Source organism: Rattus norvegicus, chromosome 8 (assembly GCF_021556685.1).
Source record: "Rattus norvegicus strain SHRSP/BbbUtx chromosome 8, alternate assembly SHRSP_T2T, whole genome shotgun sequence".
NCBI lineage: Eukaryota > Metazoa > Chordata > Mammalia > Rodentia > Muridae > Rattus > Rattus norvegicus.
This window is the reverse complement of record NC_141541.1, coordinates 41,530,893-41,551,655: the sequence shown is the minus strand read 5'-3', so window position 1 is coordinate 41,551,655 and position 20,763 is coordinate 41,530,893. Positions and strand designations below refer to the sequence as shown.

Sequence of the window (20,763 nt, the reverse complement as noted above, 5' to 3'; positions counted from 1 at the left end):
TCTACCTTAATAATTTCTTTAATATATGTATATATACACATAAGAATTTAATTTTCAAGTCATCTAGTAACATTTTCTTTACATTTATTTATTTATTTATTTATTTATTTATTTATTTACACATATGCATATCCCCACTTGGTACTTTTTGTAAAAGGCACATTTAGATGCCTTCTGAACCATAAAGAGGTACTTAATGACAAATACACTTGATCTGTAGTTATAGGTGGTTGTGATTTCCCTGAAGTAGATCTTGTGATCTAAATTATGTCCTTTATCAGAATGTTGCATGACCTTAATAACTAAACTGACTTTCTAACTCATAATATATTCAAGTTACCTGTCACTTTTTCTAAGAACTACTGAGGAAGGCCTTTTCAAATGTGTGGTCATTAATTACTTACCTTCTTTAAATTCAATAACAGTATTCTCAATAATTTTTAGTAGAAGTTAATAAAATGTTTTGATATTTTACCACTTCAGATTCCAACACAGGGATCCTCTGAAACCAGGTTTGAGAAATTCCAATCATCCAGACTACTGGTTCACAGCAGAGTTCTTCATATTTCTATAATTGCTTTCTTATAGGTTAACAAAAACTGCTTCCTCTAATAGTTAGCATATATAATAAAAGAAAAACATATAGCATTTGGAACTTGCCGAAGCAGCCTCAGCCTTTAATGCAAAAACTTGCATCTGAGAGGGAAGGCATGAGGTAGAGATGTAGCAAGATAGCTTCTGCAGAGGTGGTGGTTAGACTTGGTCAGAAAGACAGATGTGGAACCCTTTACCATGCTGTAATCTCAAGAGAAGCACTTGCCCCCGCCAGCGGGGAACCAGTTATTTGTGGGGGTAGAGGGGGACCCATACTTGCAGGAGAACGGGTGAGAAAGAGGAGCTAGACCAAGCAGTGTCCTTGTCAAGGTCTGTTTCTTGAGAGTAATATACAGCATTTAAAGCTCTGAAGCAGGAATTGAAACAGGAACTGAAGCTTAGGGCGGGGGGAGTACTGGGAAATGCACAAGGACATAAGGTGAATCATTAAACTGCAAGATATTCTCCTTAGACAATGAGACAACAGTCTTCCGGGGACATGTTCTCTCTTTAAAAAGGTCAAGCCCTTCTCAGGCTTTGCCTAGTCAAGCAGTCCTGTCCCCAACAAGAAAGCACATAGTTGAGTCTGTCATGGATTCATTCTGGTGCCTCCTTTAGATTTCTGTGGAAGAACCAGAAAATAAGCAAACCCTCCAATCTCTCCTATATCCCTGATGTGATAGCAGCATTTTATGTCTCAAATATGCTGAAGATATGAGGATTCCTTGGAAAGAAAATTGAGCTGGAGAGGGCCTTTAATGAGTAGACAAGGTAATAGGAGATTAAAAGGCCTAAAATTCATCATGTACATTATCAAGCTTAAAAGAAAAAATAAATTAATGGGGCTGCAGAAATTATTCAGCTTTTCTTTCAAAGACCATGACTCAAGTCTTAGAATCCATGAGGTGGCTGATTCTAATTAGATAACTAATTCTAGTTACAGGGAATAAAATAATAATGGTGCTGAGGTTACCTAGAAGAGAATGGGGAACAAGAGACATGAAGAAGGATGCCAAGATAAGAGTCTGATCAAGGCAACAATTTTATTTTTTCCTAAGGCTGAATTTATACCGTAACGGGGGTAACAGAGGGAGAGGGGAAGTATGAAACATTTAATCAGGCCAAGGACACGGTATTCATGTGGTTAGGGAATTGGCTGATGTTGGTAGGATGTTAGAAAGGTCACAGGTTTTTCATATCTATTGGTCAGCAGGATGTTGTTTGTTCAGAAAAGTTGCAGGTCATCACATTGGGTATCTTGACGTCAGATGTATTTCTCAGCAAGGTCACAAGGTCATATCATTATTCAACTTGACCACCATATTTCTATTAGTGTTCTGCAGTTGCCTGGGGATTTTTCATGAACCCAGTCATACTTAACTAGCCATAATAATAGCTTCAATATTGGAGAGTTTCAAGACATCGCTTCCAGCATCTCCCCCTTTCTTATAATCAAGTGAAAAGGTGACCAAATGGCTGTGCTGTCCTGGAATGAGCCCGTCAGGAACTGCTTCTGTCTTAGGTTGGAGTGATATTTGTCACATGGCCAAGAGAACCTTGTGGCCAGGGTCTGTCATGGGATAAGGCAGCAGCTAATGGTAGCCTTCCTGTCTTAGGACCTTTATTCGTGTATATATCACTCTCTTACCCATCATTGACTGTCCAGTTCAGCACACAGGGGTGACAATTCATTGACTTTTCAGCAAAAGCACCAGGACATCAGGCACAAAAGAATGTTGGCCTCATTTGGCTGAAGGACAAAAGTGTCCTTGCCTGGGCTAGGAGGGGATGTGTAGGTGAGCTTGACCCTCATCAAAGGCATCCTCAATAGTTAGCCTATGATAATATACCTGAATAGGTTTTGCTGCCATATTATCTACCTGTTGTTTAATAAAGCTGGTCAAATGATTAAATGTCCAATGGCCAAAAGATATAAGCAAAAGAAGGCCTATTAGGGGGTCCAACAGAGAGGGAAGCAGGGTGGAAAACCAAGGGGAGGTGGCAAACCAATTTTGATACCGGTTCTCAGCTTTTTCTCTTTGTTGTTTTCTCTTTTCTAATCATTTTATGACCTATTTCATGCTCTCTTTAACCATATTCTAACACACATGAAGTATACATACACTGCCTTTCTCTTACAAACCGGAATTCAGTGTGATTGCTCAAAGTTGGGAAATTAAAAGTCAAAAGCCAATCAGAAAGAAGTAGATTTGTTAGCATGTATGTTTTATGTAAAAGAGGGACCAGACAACTGTTCTTTCTGATCAACCTCTGCCCCTTAAAGACAGTATAGTTCAAAATTAAAATAGTCAGATATACTTAAAACTCTACTCTCTTTTAGATAGATGTGGAAATTTAAAAATTGAGTGAATTTATATGATTGTAAATGTTTACCATGAACTATCATAGAAGGGATGCCACCAGGCAGAGAATTACAATAACTGATATTAAACATCTCAAATAATTTGATAAACCTCAGCATTGAAGTATAAACATATAATAAAAAATAAAGACATGCATAGGTATCCCGTGCATGACATATAAGAAATAAGCAAACCCCATGTCAGTACAGTACAGCATCAATGACTGAAAGTTAATAATATGTTGATACATAGAAGGAAAAGATAACATATTGAGTGCCATTGTTGAAATTCCCAAAATAATGTTAATAGCCAATTCAATTTGGGTTCCTACAACAATCATAATTGCATTATCTAAAAATCCAAACCCTATGAAAGGTATCTCATCATGGAAGAATACATATCTCATCTGTCCTGGACTGGGTGGTAGAGCTTTCAATTATTCTTGTTCAATGGCAGTGGACTCGAAGTGGTGCAGTTCTTCGAGAAAGTACCTCTTCTCAGTGGAGTGCAGGCTGTAAATGAAGTTGCCTGTGTGCTCTGTGCTGTGTTCAGTGCCTCCATGGGCTTCTTCTTGGGATGAGTGCCAGGAGCCAAGGAGTAGGAATGTACAGACTGTTTTAACAATTTTATGGTAAATATAATCCCTATGTTGGCACCTGATTGAAACATTTTATGGCCCCAAGTATATCCACGTGTCCAATTCTGGTTTCAAATCGTGGAGGTAAATTTAATATTTAGGGGGATGTATCATCCCCTTGTTTTAGAATTAGAACTTTCATAACAGGAATCTGGGACATGTATATTAGCAGGGCAGGTGATATTATAAGTCAAACAACAGTGTATTTGGTGACAAAATTCTTAATAACAGAGGAAAGGGGCCAGGCAAGAAAGCTAGGGGTTGGCCTGCTGAGAGCTGGTGGAACAAACAGATCAGGTGACAAGTAGCATTCACTCACACAGCTAAATGAGGAAGCTTTCTTGGGACAAAAAGGCCATTGCAAACATAAGTACAAGCCTTGTGCCTATAAAACAGAAAGGCAAGCAGAGGGGCAGGTTATCGGCTGTCTCTCTGGACTTAGACTTTCCCTTAAGGAGTACCTCCATTCAGTGTCAGGTTAGTGGCTCTGCCTTTCAAGAGACTCAGCCTCAGAATGACCCTAGGGTTCCAGTAAGAGTTACAAAAGGATGGAGAGATGGTTAGGACCTGGGAGCTAGATGCCAACAGACTTTCAAAAGTATTGTATGGCTTGTTCACTTTGGGAGAGGGTCGTCCAGGCTGTCAGACATGCCTGGTGACCTTGTGTCAAAAGACCAGGAGAAGATAGCTTCTGAGTATTGAAGGAGGCTCACCCAGGGGGGTGTGATCTGATTGAAACCTTGGGTATCAGAGTGCAAGCTATAGTTAAAGATAACTGGATATAAGGACTCTTTCTGCTGACATTCCTGAGGCAGGGGTCACAATTGAGTTGGGCTTCCTGCCTCTTACAACCAATAAAGAGGTTGCTAACACTGGAATACTGACCTTTAATAGAACTACAGCCCTCTCCTGTACCTCTGAATTCCAGGACTTCAATATTTGCCCTTCATCAAGCTGTCTCACTGGGTTGGAGGGCCATGGAAAAGAAAACATTGATCCTGACCTTGGGCACAGCCTCCAGTTGGAGTAAGCTGAAGAGCTGGTGCCAAGAATTTCTCCTGTAATCATCCTAGAATAAAGCCTGTTCTGTCTGGCAAATCAAAGTTCCTCGCAGTGTGCTGCAGAGTTTCTGAAACTATTTTAGGGGCTCCTGCCCCTCAACCTGTGGCATTTTGACCACAGGGGCAGGAACTAATTACTTCATGGATAGGATCAGAGGCACTCTCTACTTCAATGATGACTAACAGGGAATGTACTTAATGTTGGAGACTGACTCCTCTCTTGGAATAGGTCTAGCAGATAAGGCAGTCTCCCTCAAAAAAACTTCTTTTAATGAATGATCTCCTTCTGTGAGCAAGTGTTGAAAGTCTGGCTACTGAAGATAGCGGTTGGAATTTCTTTCATGGCCCATAATAATCTTTAAAACAACCACTAACTCTCTACTATCCTTTTGTTGTCAAAGCGCTAGCCCCAGCCAGCAGCCCCTTTGCCTTGAGAGTCCTCTTTTGCCAGCTTGGCCTGAGCTGTGCCACTGCCCATGAGCAGCATGCAACTTGCTTGCTAGTAGGCCTGCTCACCTGCCACCCTTAGCCCCACACTTCCCTACTCTGTGCTGTCCCTTCCTTAGAAGCTGTGAAGGCCTAAGCAAAAGGGACATCCTTTCATCAGGATTCAAGGCAAAGCTTTCAGATTCTTGTAAATGCCTTCTTCAGACATGATCACTTGCTAACCTGGAGTCCATACACATGTGTCATGAACTGTTAAAATTAGCTAGACTGGACCAGGGAAGCAAAGGGAGAGGCATTTCTCCTTGGGGAGGAGGCTCAAGAGAGAAAGACAAAACTCCCAGGTTGAAAATAATTGCTCTCAAGCAAATCATTCCCAAGTTGAGCACCAAGAGGACCAAGTAAAACTCGTTGGTAAACAACACAAACAGTTCCATGATTTCAAACACAGTCTTATTTCCATGATTTTAAACACAGTCGTCAGTGCATGATTTCAAACACAGTTGTCAGTCCAAGTCCAAAAGTGAAACAAAAGCCAAAAGATTCTCGACTATATCACAGAAATCATACTAGACAAACAAGATGAAGACAATGCATCCTATATGCAATTTCCACAGATGCCTGATGCATTCAGTACGTGGCCCAAACATCAGCTTAACCTTAGCTGCTTCTGGGATGAGGTGGACTGTCTGATCCCACCTCCCAAAGGGATTCTAGAGTTTTCTCTAGATTCCTTTCTCCTCCTAGAGCATCCTTTAGGGCCTGTGGCCTGTGACAACTAACATGTCCTCCTGTCACAGCTGTAAGCCCGTCACAGGACCCACAGCATCCACTGAGGGGACACTAACCCCTCTACAGTAGAGGACTCAAGCACCCCTCTAAAGGGCCTCAAACACTCCAGACAGCAGACACAGACAACATAAGACAACATGAAACAATGAGGAGACAACATGACACAGAGACAAAACAGAAATTAACACAGAACACAGACCACAGATTTGCTCGAGCTTACCTCTGATCTCTTGGCCAATTGTGGTCTGGGGGAGCCCAGTTCCAAGCTGATGCAACAAAATGTTGTAAGAACCCATTGTGGCCTTACACCAGGAGCACCACCCACAGAGCACAGATTGACAAAGTGACTGCTGCAGTAGCATGAGTGTATAAGGTTTTCAATCCACGTATGTGGGGTTGCTCACCAATGCAGGGAGAGGCAACCTTGAACCCAAAAAGCATGCAACTTTTATTCATTACAAAGGGCAGACTTCAGCAACAGGATTAGCTGGCCCATAAAACAGTAACTAACTCTGCACTATCTTTTGTGTCAATTGTTCCCTCCTGGGGTAACTATGGACAAATATTTCCTACAAAGTATAAAAATTTCTTTTAATCTTTTTCTTAACCATATACTTCATGTCCTGAGTTACTCCCTGAGTCCTGTCACAAAAGGTGACTGTAGAATGCTTGTCTCATCTCTCACCACTAAGATCTGTGTTGTCCGTGGAGAAACACACTAAGCTTCTTTTTTTTTTGTTCTTTTTTTTGGAGCTGGGGACCGAACCCAGGGCCTTGTGCTTCCTAGGTAAGCGCTCTACCACTGAGCTAAATCCCCAGCCCCCACAATAAGCTTCTTAACCAAGGTCGGGCACTCCATGGTTTCCACAAGCAGGGGAGCAAAGGCTCCAAGGTGGGAAGCAAAGTCTCTGAGGGGAGCAAAACCTCCTAGGGGGGCAAAAGCTCCGAGGGGGAGCAAAGGCTCAACCAAACAAGGAAGACAGGCCTGTCTACTCATGGGGGACAATGTTCCTCTCCAGGAGACCTCCAAACAGCCTCATGCTGGGCGCCATTGATCAACAATGGTGCTGAGGGTACCTGGAAGAGAATGTGGGGAAAAGAGACATGAAGAAGGAAGCCAAGACAAGAGTTCGATCAAGGCAACAATTTTATTTTTTCCCAAGGCTGAATTCATACCATAAGGGGGTAATGGAGGGAGGGGGGAAGTTTGAAACATTTAGTCAGGCTAAGGACACAGTATTTGTGTGGTCAGAAAATTGGCTGGTGTTGACATGATGTTAGAAAGGTCACAGGTTTGTCATATCTATTGATCAGCAGGATGTTGTTTTTTCAGAAAGGTTGCAGGTCATCACATTGGGTATCTTGATGTCAGATGTATTTCTCAGCAAGGTCACAACTTTATCATATCATTATTCATCTTGACCATAAGATTTGTATTAGTGTTCTGCAGCTGGCCAGGGATTTTCATTTAACCCAGTCATACTTAATCAACCATCATAATAATATCAATAATGGAGGATTTGAAGGGCATTACTTCCAACACTTCTGGACTCTAAATCCAGTAGGTTTACACATGTTACACAGAACATGGTTTTTGGTAAAATACCCATATGCATTTAAAATACTTTTTTGAAATAACAAAAAGTAAAGTTATGAAAGAAATTAATTAAAAATTCTAAGCATAGTGGCTTTGCAGTATAATTTCAGTCCTTGTAAGGCAGAGACAGACAAGATTTGTGAGTGATCGATAAGCCATGTCTATATGAGAAAATGCAGGTTACCAAAGGATACAGTATGAAGTCTTGTCCAAAATTTCAAAAAGGAAATAACAGAATTTGCCTGAGGTGAAAAGAATGGTAGGATGAGAAAGTTAAAAACCAATGAAAGTGCTTGGATAGATATGGAAGCTGATCATGGGCATATTTATGAAATGCCCCTCCTTTATTCTAATCACTTCTGCAAACACCAGAGAGGAATGATTCTATTCCTCAGACTGTAGGACTTTTCTATCCTAGTAAATTACAACAGATTATAGTTCATTTAGATTCAGAAACCAAGCAGTAGAGTAACACTTAATGAGAAAGGCAACTACTTTCTGTGTGGCTAAGACCTATATGTAGCCCTAAAACGCAAGAGGGTGCCATACTTAAGAGATTTAGAAGATTTCCCATCCCTGATTCTTTTCTCCATCTGAACTTCTCTAAAGAAGAAATTTCTATGTTTAGTCCCTAGCAGAAAATATAAGAAAAACAAAATGTCTGTATCTCTAGGCAGAAACTGGTCAGAAGTGGGCAACTTTGGAATAATCTCAGAGAATTATTTTGGTCAAGGATGATCACAGCTGCAAAAATTAATATTAAGAATTACCTTTCCTATACCATAACCTAGAAGACCACAGTTTCTACTAAAGATGTACAAACAATGCCTCAGCTCTTGACAGAAATGGTCCTCCAAAACAAGAAAAACCCTAGATAACCTTTCTGCAGAAGTCAGACCTGTATATGCCCTTATTAACGAAACTTTTTTGTTTCTGCATCAATAATTCAAAAGAAATAGGGGGAAAGTCTCTGAAAAATCAAACAAAAGATTCAAGCTGACAGTGTATAACTCGGGAATTAGTACAGATCTTGTTAGGACAGCTTTTGGGTACCTTTTCTCTGTTAGTTTAGGCTCTCTTTCTTCTTATTGCTTCTTTTTTCTTAATCCTATTTTTCACCTTCGACTTACTTAATGTTCAAGTACAACTACTTAACAATGAACATGGACCACATGTTGACCACTGCTGCTTGAAATTTTCCAGCCTATCAACATCACTGATTCTAGATCACATCATAATTTTACTTTCATCTTTGATGATTCATTATGTGTTTTGAGAGTTTCCTAATCCCTCTGGCAAATTTTGTATGGGCCTTGGTAGACCATGTGAGTATATACAACAGCTATCTCTATAATCAAAATAATTCATTGGAAAAAACTTCACCATCGTGGGACCATATAGTACTATATCTCTGTCTACTCCTACACTAGAATACCCAAAACACACCCCTGTTTGCACCAAGAATAGAGAAGGTAAAGATTTATTAACTGAAAAATGGTTTCAGGAAACTTTAAGCATCTGCTGGCAAGGATGAAAGAATATAATCAAGAGAAACAATGAGCCCAGACCCAGAATGTGGGGCCTTGACAGTTGAGGACAAAAGTTCAGTCAATATGTATACAATAGTACCTGTCATTTATTTCCTGTGTAAGTGACTTTCAGGATGAATGGCAAGAACTGATATATCCTACAAGATGCAGATTCTGTTAAAAAATCTTTCATATACAAGAACACACATTGAAGGATAAGATGGTATGGCATTTGCTTGCCTCAGCAGTACATATACTAAAATTGGAATGATACATCATGGACCCTCCAAAAGGATCACACAAAAATTCATGATGTGTTTCATATTCTTGAGTTAAGAAGTGCATGCTGACAGGAGCCTATTACAGCTCTTTCCCCAGAGGCTTAGCCAGAGCATGTCAAATACAGAGGAGAATGCTAGCAGCAAACCATTGAACTGAGAATGGGGTCCCCATTGGAGTGATTAGAGAAGGTATTGGAGGAACTGAAGGTACATGCAACCCAATAAGAAGGGCAATAGCAATAAGCCAGAGTTTCCAGGGAGTAAACCACTACCCAAAGACTATGCATGGAAAGATTCATGGTTCCAGCTGCATATGTAGCAGATGATGGCACGGTTGGACATGAATGGAAGGGGAAGCCCTTGATACTGACACAGCTAAACCCCCCCCCAGTGTAGGGCAATGTTGTGGTGGGAGTGGGAGGGGGAACACTTTTATAGAAGAAGCAGAGGGGGATGGGATGGGGCCTTATGGCTGGGAAACCAGAAAAGGGAATAAGAATTGAAGGGTAAATAAAAAATATCCAATAAAAAAGAAGGTATGGCATATTAGAAAAAAAATAAGGTATTGGGACATTAACTTAGGGAAGGGTATGTAAGAGTAAGGCCCATATTTTAAGACTAAGGCACAATGGAAGGTAATTAGAAAACAACCTAATGCTTATTATGCCACATGGCAGAAAAACACTGCAGAAACACTTGAGATGATGAAAATTTTCTTTATGGGTTTGTATCTCCGGACTCAATGTTCACTATCGCTGAGCACAGAGACTGACCACAGTGGTGCAGAACTTGTAGGAGGAAGGGTAAAGGGGCACTTTACAGGTTTATTGAACCTTTGAGAACAATTTGAAATTAGATGCTGGCTCAACTTATTGCTTTTCTTTTAAAGAAAAATACTAAAACAGATTTGATTGCCTCCTACATTCTGCATGTTGACAACTAGGGCTAAAATTGATTAAGAGCAGTATGTGGAATGATAGTAGTTTTCATGAAACCATTAAGTCTTCCTTCCATATTATCTATGGCTAATTGTACAAATATAGAATATAAATGTTTAGATTTTTAAATAAACTCCCAACTATCATGATTCACCCTCAGATCATGTCAGTTTTCTTCTTTCACTGACTCCAAACCTCCTCTGTTGGCCATGAGCCACACTGTAGCTGGACTCAGGCAAATAAGTTACTTAACCTCTTTATGGTGTTCTCTTGTGGATATCAGGCATTGTCAGCAGCATCAGTTAATGACTACTGAGGACTTCTGGACTTCTAATAACAGATCCTGAATACTTGGAGACTGACATTGTGACTTCTAACACTTTCTCTGAATACCTAGGGTCTAACTCCTCATGGTGTCAGATGTTTCATCACAAATGGCCAACCTCAGGGAAAGATGAATGATGCTATAAAATATAATACAGAAGAAAGTGATGAGCTACTCATGTCTAGTAAAATCACCATCCCTCATAAAGGACAATCTACATAAGAACAGTAACTTTCCCTTAATGTTAATGAAGGATCACATTTACTCTCATGGGATGACTCATTCATATTCTCTCTCTCTCTCTCTCTCTCTCTCTCTCTCTCTCTCTCTCTCTCTTCTCTATCTCTCTCTCCCCTTTCTCCTTCCTCACCCTGTCACTGTTCCTCTCACTTTCTCTCTGCCTCTCCTTCTCTTTCTCTGGTCCCTTTCTCTCCTCTCTATCTCACACTGCTCTTCCACATATAGATGTTTTATTAAATCTTATGATAATTCTTGTCAAGTTAATTGTCTTTTCTTTGTGCCAGAACAACATATCGTTCCAAGTACAATACCTATACCTCTGAATTGGACTTTTCTATTTTTAAAGAATATCTAGCTGATTTTGCCAACCATGGGAATCTCAAATGCAGATATTCTCCTCCCAAGGATCAATGTCTAAGAAGCTATCGAGGACACTGTAGTTTCCACCTGCTCTTTCTACTCACTTATTATAGGTATGTGGTATTATTCCTTGATTCCTTGTCTCTCAAAAAGGTTCATTAACTTTTCACTTCTGAAATGTGTCATGAAATTAACTGGCCTACACTTTGATTTTCAAAAAAATTCATGACTTATAGCAGAATTTTGAAATTCATTTCTGAATTCCTCAGGTCTGTGGGGATATCTCAGCAGATTGAGAATTGTGTTTATACTCTGGGTATGTTGCCTTGTGTTAAAGTTGAGCCAGAGACATTATAGTACACAATTGTTAGAACAAAATTTGAGGCCCACAGCATCTTCCTACATGAGGTAATTTAGGAATAAATCACTTTGCCTCCAAGAGTTGTGAACAATGCCAAACACTTTGAATATTTATGATTATTCTGCTGTATATAATATATTTAAAGATATGACATCCATTACATCTTCAAATGCCAAATAACATAAATAATGAAAACTATAACATCTTTGACGTTCTGAAAAATAACTCATCATAAAGAAAATAGGGCACTGTACTGTTTATTTAACGTTCATTAGGAACTATGCTGTGCAAAAGATATTGAGATGACAGCTTACAAATGCTGACAAAAAATAGCATTATACAAACACACAAGCACACACAAATACAAACACACACCACAACCACCACCAACACCACCACACCCCTTCAAGGACTAAATTTGATAGCTCACAAATGTAGTTAAGTAAAGTTACATATTTTTCTAAAGAATCAGAAAAAAAGATTATAAATTCAGTGTTTTTGAGTACTATAAAATGTTAAAGGAATTCAAAATATAGGATACATGTAATGTAACAACCGAGTTAATTGAACCTAAAATATAAATGTAGAGAACAAGATATGATGATAATGATAATGATAATGAATGCAGAGAACACTCTTTCCCTCATTTTAATTGGCCAAGCTGATAAATTCCTTTAAAGTAAGAAAAAGCAGTGAGGACATAATAAGGGATTTGTTGCACAAGAAGTAAAACACATGTTAGTTGCAGAAATAATAGAGGGGATGAGTCAAAATGTTTGCTTCCTAAGCATTTATTCCCTATGAATCATGTAATACTTAAATGAAATTTGTAGTAGTTTAAAATGTTATACAGGAAACCCCAAGTATACTTAAATATAATTTGTTAAACAGGTATATTTAGTTGACACAGTAGTGGAAATGAAATAGAGCGAAGAATCGTTTATAAACGATTTATAAACGTTTATAAAAAATAAGACACTAAAAGCGCCTATATTATTGGGCAGAAAATGTCAAAGTTTTAGAAAGGTGGTGGATTTTATTTTTTTATAAATATTATTAACTTATTCTTTAACCGTGTACCATCTCTCTTGATCTTACCTACCCCAGTTCCCCACACAATTCACCTGGGAACTTTGAACAAGTCATTATCTAAGTTCAATGTACCTTCTCTGATTTCATGATCAGCTTGTCCATGTCATGTTCAGAAGACAGCATCTTCTAGCACTCATTTCAATTCATTCATTCAATCTCTTTTTCTCTAGTTTACCAGAAACTTGCAAGGGATTTATAGATACCACACTTAGGGATGAGCATTGAACATTCATTCTGAGCACTTGGACAAGTTATGAGTCATGCATGTTCTGATGTCCACTGCACATAGAAGTTTTTATGTGCAAAGTGAAGAACACGAATGTATATGTAAAAACATCTATATTTAAAAAACAGTTTGATAGCATATCCTTAACAAACCAAACTGCAGTTGGATACTCCCAAACCTTTGGCTCTAACAGCTTCTCAGCTAATTTTTTTTACCAAGTTTACATTTCCAGCCATGAATTCTTTTCTCTTGTGGTACAAGCTTTAAAGCTACTATAAAGGGAATTGGTTGCTCCAAGAACTTTTGTGCAATGATTGCACCAGTACACACATTTTGCCTGCCAAATAGTCATTATAGCATTCAATATAAGTTGCTGGGTAAAACTACCGATAACTTTCCTTTCACAGAAGGCTGCACATCAGGTACAAAGACAATGAAAAGTACCCAGCAGGAAGGAAATTTTCTAGGTCAATTCCAACATAATTTCTCCATTTGCTACAGCCAGAATCAAATTTGTCTTCAGATACAGTGTCATACTCTTTGGTTCAGGGAGACAACTAAGAGCAGTGGAGATGTTCTTTTTGTGTTAGGACCCTCTGGAGCCTCCTTTAGTCATAGGGAAATATCTCACATTTGGCACTGAGATTTTCAGTTAAAAACCCTTTTCTTATGGGAGAAACATTGTCTATGTATGTATGGTACATGACATTAAAGTATTCTTTCTTATAAATTATACTTTTAAAATATTTGATTTGATTTTAATGTCCATGTCCATGTATGTAGTGCATGAGGATTCAAGTGCCCTCTGAGTATAGAGGCATCAGATTCCTTGATGCTGGAGTTACAGACAATTTTGGGTCACACACATGGGTACTGGAAACAAAACTTTCATATGCTACAAGAGCACTGCATTACTTTAATCACTCCACCTTCTAAATAGCCACTACTACATTTTAAAATTAGTGTGCAAAATAGTTAGATCTGAAAATGATAGATATTTATTTATCTTTTTGTTTTCGTTATCCAAACCCTATACTTCCTTATATATCACCATTCCTTACTGTGTTTACACTTCTATCCCCTACTTTCATAGCACATGTATTCTATTAATATTCTCACCCAATAAGGCCTCTGACCTTCCCATTGTGGTAGACTGTTTCTAGCTTTCAAAAATTGACAGATGTTCAAAATTAAACTGTTGAGTCTAAATGTTAGAAAAAGATGAAAAGTGGTAACTTGTAAACAAATAATATTGATATATAAATCGAAATGTAGCATATTCCATTTAAAAGCAGAAACTAACAAGTCGTGTTAAAACTAATACTGTGTATATAGGTTAAAATTAATTATGTACATGAATAAAAGAGGAGAATAGGCTTACCATGACATTGACATTTAAAATGCAGAGTTCTACATTAGCATAAGGACATTAAAACTGTCTAGGAAAGTGAAATCATGGAGTCCCATCCCTAGAAAAAGAATTGTAAATATGTAATAACTACTCGGAGGAGGAGAATTAGCATCTTCCAGAGATGAATTCACATACAGTTGTACAATGTAGAGTGGTCATCTCTCAAATCCTATATATACAAACACCAAAAACCCTCAGTGGGCTGTACATCTTATTTAAGATTTATTTACCTTTATCTTAGTAAGTTGTCATATGTATATATACATGTATATATTCATACATATGTATATATACATGTATATAGTCATATATATATAATATTCATATATGTGTTTATATATGAATTTAATTTCCAATTCATCTAGTAATATTTTCTTTACATTTACTTATTTATTAATTTATATATTTACATATATGCATATCCTCTTGTTACTCTTTTTAATAGGCAAATTTAGATGCCTTCTGAACCGAAAAGAGGTACTTAACTATAAATACACTCGATTTGTAGTTATCAGTGGTTGTGATTTCTCTGAAGTTGATGTTGTGAACTAAATTATGTCCTTTAAGAGAATGTTACATGACCTTAACAACTAAGCAAATTTCTACCTCATAATATATTAAAGTTTCAGCGACTTCTAAGAATTCCTGAGGAAGGCCTTTTCAAATGTGTGCTCATTAATCTACTTACCTTCTTTAAACTGAAAAACAGTTTTCTCAATAATTTTTAGTAGAAATTAATAAAATGATTTGAAATGCCCATGGCAAAACAAAAGACTTAAATCCTTCAAAATCATTTTAAAATGGACAAAATTAGAAGACACATTCCTCATATCCATATTTGATAGCTACTGTTGTCCTTGTTCAGTACATGTTTAAACAGTCAAGTTGATAAGACATCATGGGTGTAGGTTCTGACATTGACAGCTCACACAATTTCATAGCAAACTCCAGGATCCTCTGGCTCTTATCCTCTTTCAATTACACCTAAAAGATGCCAAATCCTTATGCCCAGTGGTTCTTTTGTAGGTATATCTGTTGTGACTTGACTCTATAACCCCTTTTGGTCTGTTTTTGTTTTATGAAATTGCCTCTGACTTGAACAAAAGAAAATTTTCTCATGTACCCGAAGTTTAGGAAGTATTGCATAAAGTTGGTGCAGATTCAATGGCCTGGTAGGCCATTTTCTGATTCCTAATTGACCCTCTTTTGTGTATTCACACAGAGGAGAAGAAGCCAGGAGTCCCTTTGTATTTTTCCTTAATAGAAACATGAGTCGTATCTGTAATAGTTCTATTCTCATGACCTAATGATCTCCCAAAAACCTCACATCCAAGTTTTATTACCTCCAATCCAACACCAGTGATTCACACATATGGTTCATAAGACTCATAAGTGAAGCTGAAACTGAACAGTAGTCCATAAGTCACATAAACAGTCTCAACACTAAGTCATTTTCCATCACAATGTTTTATCCAACCAACAAAATGAAACAAGGAAAGATATTATAAATATTATCTGTTGCTTTTGGGAACAAATTATTGAACACCTAAAAGATTATTGACTAAAGGAAAATATTAACAACATAAACAATGAACTTAAATGAGATAGAGATTGGGAATAGTGGACCCAGGTTATACAAAGAATAAATCTGGAAAAATTGGAGAGGTTGTTTTTTGGAAATGGTAAAGTCAATGTACTGCTAAGGGAGATGTAAGAAAGTATAAAATAGTGTTGAGGATTTAGCTCAGTGGTAGAGCACTTGCCTAGCAAGCTCAAGGCTCTGGGTTCGGTACTCAGCTCTGGAAAAAAAAAGAATGTATAAAATAAATCTCTTCCACTGTTTTGGGAGGTAATCCCACTAAGTAGAACAATCTATTTTCAAAATCACAGAAATCCATCAGCTTCTTCTTCTCATGACCTGGGATTTAAGCTGTGAATCACCATGCCTTGTTATCAGTTATGTTGTTCATGTCACACCACAATAGTACAAACAGCACGTGAAATGCATGGAATAAGACAGAAAGAATATGCTAGAGGTATAATTTGATGGAAATACCATTGGAAAATGCACCATAGAAGTAGTCATCAAGTACAGGTGTCAGCTCTTCCATAGTCAATGTTGGAGAACCATCATCTGACTACAGTATCAATTTAAGTCTTCTTGCACTTGTGAAAAAAATGGTCAATATGAATCCCAGAGTAAGAAGTGTATGTAATCTGTCAATCATGGGGGCATAGAAGGAAGGAAGGAAGGAAATCAGTATCTACAAAAGGGTAGGAGCACAGAGGTTGGTGTAGAACACAAAGTTTTTCTCTATGCCCAGCTGAGCTGTCCAACTACCCACACCAGATGCAGAGTACAAGGTGTTGTTAAAACTTGGGCAGTGCTGGAATAGAGACTGAATTGTTGTAAGGGTACAGGAGGAAGATGAAGTGCTAAGGACTGTCCTTGGAATAGGTAAAGATAAGCTAGGCTAGTAAAAGTTGTTTCACAACAATTTGTCCTTTCAAATTTTCCTTTAATTTGTCTTATTTCCCAAGATCAATGTTTCATTAAGGCACATGTGAGAACATTCTTGGAACACATACTGGATCAAGCCACCTGGTGAAGAAGTAAGACAAGTGTGTGTGTGTGTGTGTGTGTGTGTGTGTGTGTGTGTGTGTGTGTGTGTCAATTCAGTGACTCAGAAAATGAGGAGTCAGTCTCCAGTGAGATTGGTCATAGTCAGAAAGAATACTAAGATCACATCTGTAGACATCATCCCTCATACCATAATCTGCTTACAGCCAGGACACCAATCCCAAATTTCCTAAGTAGAGTTTTAGGGAACAAATTTCGTCTACCTGATTATGTCTTCCTAGCAATCCTCTGCAAACCCTTCAGGGACTTACCAAATGTATAATTTCTCCTTGAGGTTTGTTTCTCTAAGAGTCAGTGATTGCCGTAGATACACAGAGAGAATTTTCCTCCTTTAACAGGAAAGCACATTCCCCAAGTTTCCACTCCTATTCCCCAGGGATAGAGAAGTGCACAGCACTTGAGGGAAAGTATAATCCATCATCTCGAGACTTCCTGCCTCACATTCCATAAGAAGCTGCCCTCAAGGTACAAGGAACACATTTCTTCATTTTTAGTATCACAGAAACTGTCCAGTTGGAGCTGAATGTAGTGGACTGGAAGCATATCAGAGATAAAAATGGAAAATCAAATTTGAGAGGTTCCTTTGAGGGCAGGCTCAAGCATCAGACAAGAACTGGGACAGTGGCTCTGATAAATAAATAAAAAAGAATGTTGCTGAAGGTCTTACCCCTCTGAGGTGCGCCAAGACATTGGAATCATAAAATCAAGAATTGAGGAGAGCTGAAATGATTCCCAATCCCAAATCCTACATATAGAGTAGGTAGTGGGAGGAACCACAATGTTCTCATGCAGAGGATTGGGCCCTCCATGTCTGTGCATCTGTCCCCAAAATTTCAGTGTCTTCATACCATCAACCCATCATCATGATACACTGATGTGTCAATGCCCTCACCTGCACGGCACTGAGAACTGGGAGTAAGCCTGCGGGATATAAAAGACACATATGCAGGTTATTTGTGTTATGAAGGATGTGAATTCTGTAGCTTTGTTCACTGAATACATACCCCAAATTGACCTAAACCTAGGAAGCACAGTGGGAAAACCCAGCTCTAGACCAGTAACAAAAGACTGAATACATGCCCCAAATTTACTGGGGAGAAATCCAGGAAGACAAGCCTAAATCCCAGGATAAAGACTGAGAAAAAAAGACATGAATGAACTGATCATCTCCAAGGTGGTTGCGACCAGGCCAGTGCATTCCTTTGTTAGGAACAAAAGGCTTCCACAAGCATCAGCAGGGCTCTGCAGAGGTAAAACCCTGAAGGAGATCCAGGAGGCTCTGACAAGTCCCCCTATGTTATTTTTTATTTAGAAATCATTCCTATTTTATTTTTTATTAAGCAGTGCTTGTCTTAGGTCATTTTGGGGTGGCAACCGCATTCTCATCTCTGGAAAAACTCTGCCAGTTTCAGAGTTTCCTGTCTTAAGTGAGGATTGGTTCCAAAGAGTTGCCCTTCCTTGGCTAATTGCTCCTATGGAAGGCCTATAATCTGCCTGGCAATAAATTTATTGTGGCATTGCCCTCACTGAGGGGTCCAGGAAATGCAGTTAGAGTTCTTAAATGGCCTATAAACATACAGCACATTCTCTGAAAGAGTGGTTAGTGCTCCTACACAAGCTTTATTAACCTAAACATTAAGCATTAGAGATGCCTAATTCTGTAAATATTGTCCAGATTCAGCCTTACATAGAAATATCCGAGCTGGCAGCTTGAGACCGGGAGTTGAGAGTAAGCAAATGGAGTCTTCCTCATTTTGTGAGGGTGTACTATCAACTCCATTACCATTTCCAAAGATACGGGTGTAAGTCTATGGCTTTGTCAGTCATTTGCCTGAGCCGGAGTTCTGAAAGGACAGCGAGTTGTCAGACATTCTTGCTGAAATCATCACTCACTGATTTCGTGTAGAAAACTTGCCTCCAATCAGTTGTATAGCATAAATAATTGTAAAGTTTGAGGGTTCACAATATCTGAAAAAGGAAAAAAATTAATTAATTGTAAACCATAAGCCACACATTGACTATCAGTATATAAATTGAAAGCTTGATTTTTCAACATGAAAAAACAGTGGCTACAGCATGTAATTCAATAATCTGTGCTGAACCAAAGGGAAACTCAGGAGAATAAACTTGTGATCCAATTATACATGTTGCCTTTTCATTAGATGAACCATCTATAAATAAGGTAAGCTCATTTTCTATGGGCTGTATGCACAAATTAACAGGAAATACAAAAGCATGCATAGAGTAAAATTATCAATTTTGTCTGAAAAATTTGTATATATAATAGGCCAAATATCAGTATTTTGTAATAACCAATTTAGTTGCTGTTTGAAATAAGGCATGTTTCACAAGGCTTCTTTTTAAAATACTTCCATGACTCTATCCTACAATTCTCTATTAATACAACAGCTTTATCTCCCCTGAGGATATCAAACAAAAGCTTAAGTCCTCTGGTAAGGTGAGGAACTTAGAAGCTTAAGATTAATTTCAAATATTGAATAGGAATATCGAATCTTTTCTGGAACAACTACTCCCCAAAATTTAAAGCTCATTGTGAGAGTAAAGGTTTGTAGTAAAAATTTCCACTACACTGAAAGATTCAAAATCCTAACTTCTTATATTGAAGCAGTGACAAAATTACTAATATATGGGGCTGTTAGCCCTTCTTTTATAAAACTCTTCAATGATATTACTTCATGGAATCTCCAAAATTATAGGCGAGTTCATGAAATGAAACCCTTTCACAATCACCAGAATGTAAAGAAATGGCATCAAAATAATCCTCTATATCTATCTTGAAATGGCAGTTGGAGTAAACAAACAGGCTATAATGCTCTCTCAAGTTCCATAACAATCCCTACCTGTTTGATTTTTTCTTAATTAAAAATAAGTGTGAGTTAGCCAATGTAACACTGGCAATCCTTCACCACAAACTTTAAGTTCCCCTTGCCACACCAGAGCACAACCACAACTTCTTAAAGCAACGCTCAACCTCCAATCAATAAACTGGTCTCCAAAATCCAGTATCTCCAAAACACACAGTCTATCCCTCATACTATGAAGATTGATTACCAATTCCTGTATGTGAATGCATGATGGTGCAGCCTTCAATACCTCAACAAAGAGTCCTAAATTCTTTTATAAGCATTGATTTGAGGATAAGAATTCCATGAAAATATTATCTCAATTTAGACCTATTTCCCTGGGTTGTCTTATGACACATATTGTCTACAATGACTCCATCAAAATTACCAATTTTAAGCCAATTTTCTGTTACCAATGTTACAGTTTTTTAACCATATCCACTAACTGAAAGCCAATAGTCTATAACCAAGTCATGTAGAGCATATTTATACCTCTAAAACCAATCAGAAACAAAAAGTAAGTGGCTACACATAGCTTTAATATTTAGAGTAAACACCATTTTTATTTTTTCTAGCTGTAATTTTAAGAGAAGGAACTTTTTACCTGCTAAGTCCAATAATCACAGTCAGGGATTTTTCTAAGAGAAACAGTCATCAGCTGAGAAGCTGAGAAGCTCCCGTGCCTTTAAGATCAGTTGCTGCAGACTCTAGGCCTCTGGGGAGCTTCTCCAGCTGACTTAGGCTCCCAGCTATAGGTGCAGGACTCCAAAGCACAATGGAAACTGCTTTTTATTTATTTGTTCCTTTTTCGAAACAAGTTAAATCCAAATCAAGGCATGAACAATCAGCAGATAAAGTTTTTTAACCATTTTTATCATTTTACCTTTTCTTTGAACATGAAACATTAAACATTTAAGCAGCAAGAAACCACAGACATAAACTGACAGACATGGACAGCTTGGCGCACCTAGGAGAGATAATAGACATAACTAGATGGTGTCCCACCA

The 20,763-nt window shown here is 38.2% G+C and overlaps 1 long non-coding RNA gene and 1 pseudogene across 1 annotated transcript in view; one reads left to right on the top strand and one right to left on the bottom strand.

Moving 5' to 3' along the window:
• LOC148004036 (uncharacterized) overlaps nucleotides 1–6,410 on the bottom strand; it is a 71,790-nt gene extending 65,380 nt beyond the window's left edge. Inside the window, exon 1 of the long non-coding RNA XR_015627145.1 lies at nucleotides 6,112–6,410. This is a non-coding gene — a long non-coding RNA (uncharacterized LOC148004036). The remainder of the gene's footprint in view (nucleotides 1–6,111) is intronic.
• Nucleotides 6,411–9,249: 2,839 nt separating this feature from the next.
• LOC148004035 (U6 spliceosomal RNA) lies at nucleotides 9,250–9,346 on the top strand (annotated as a pseudogene).
• The last annotated feature ends 11,417 nt before the right edge of the window (nucleotides 9,347–20,763 follow it).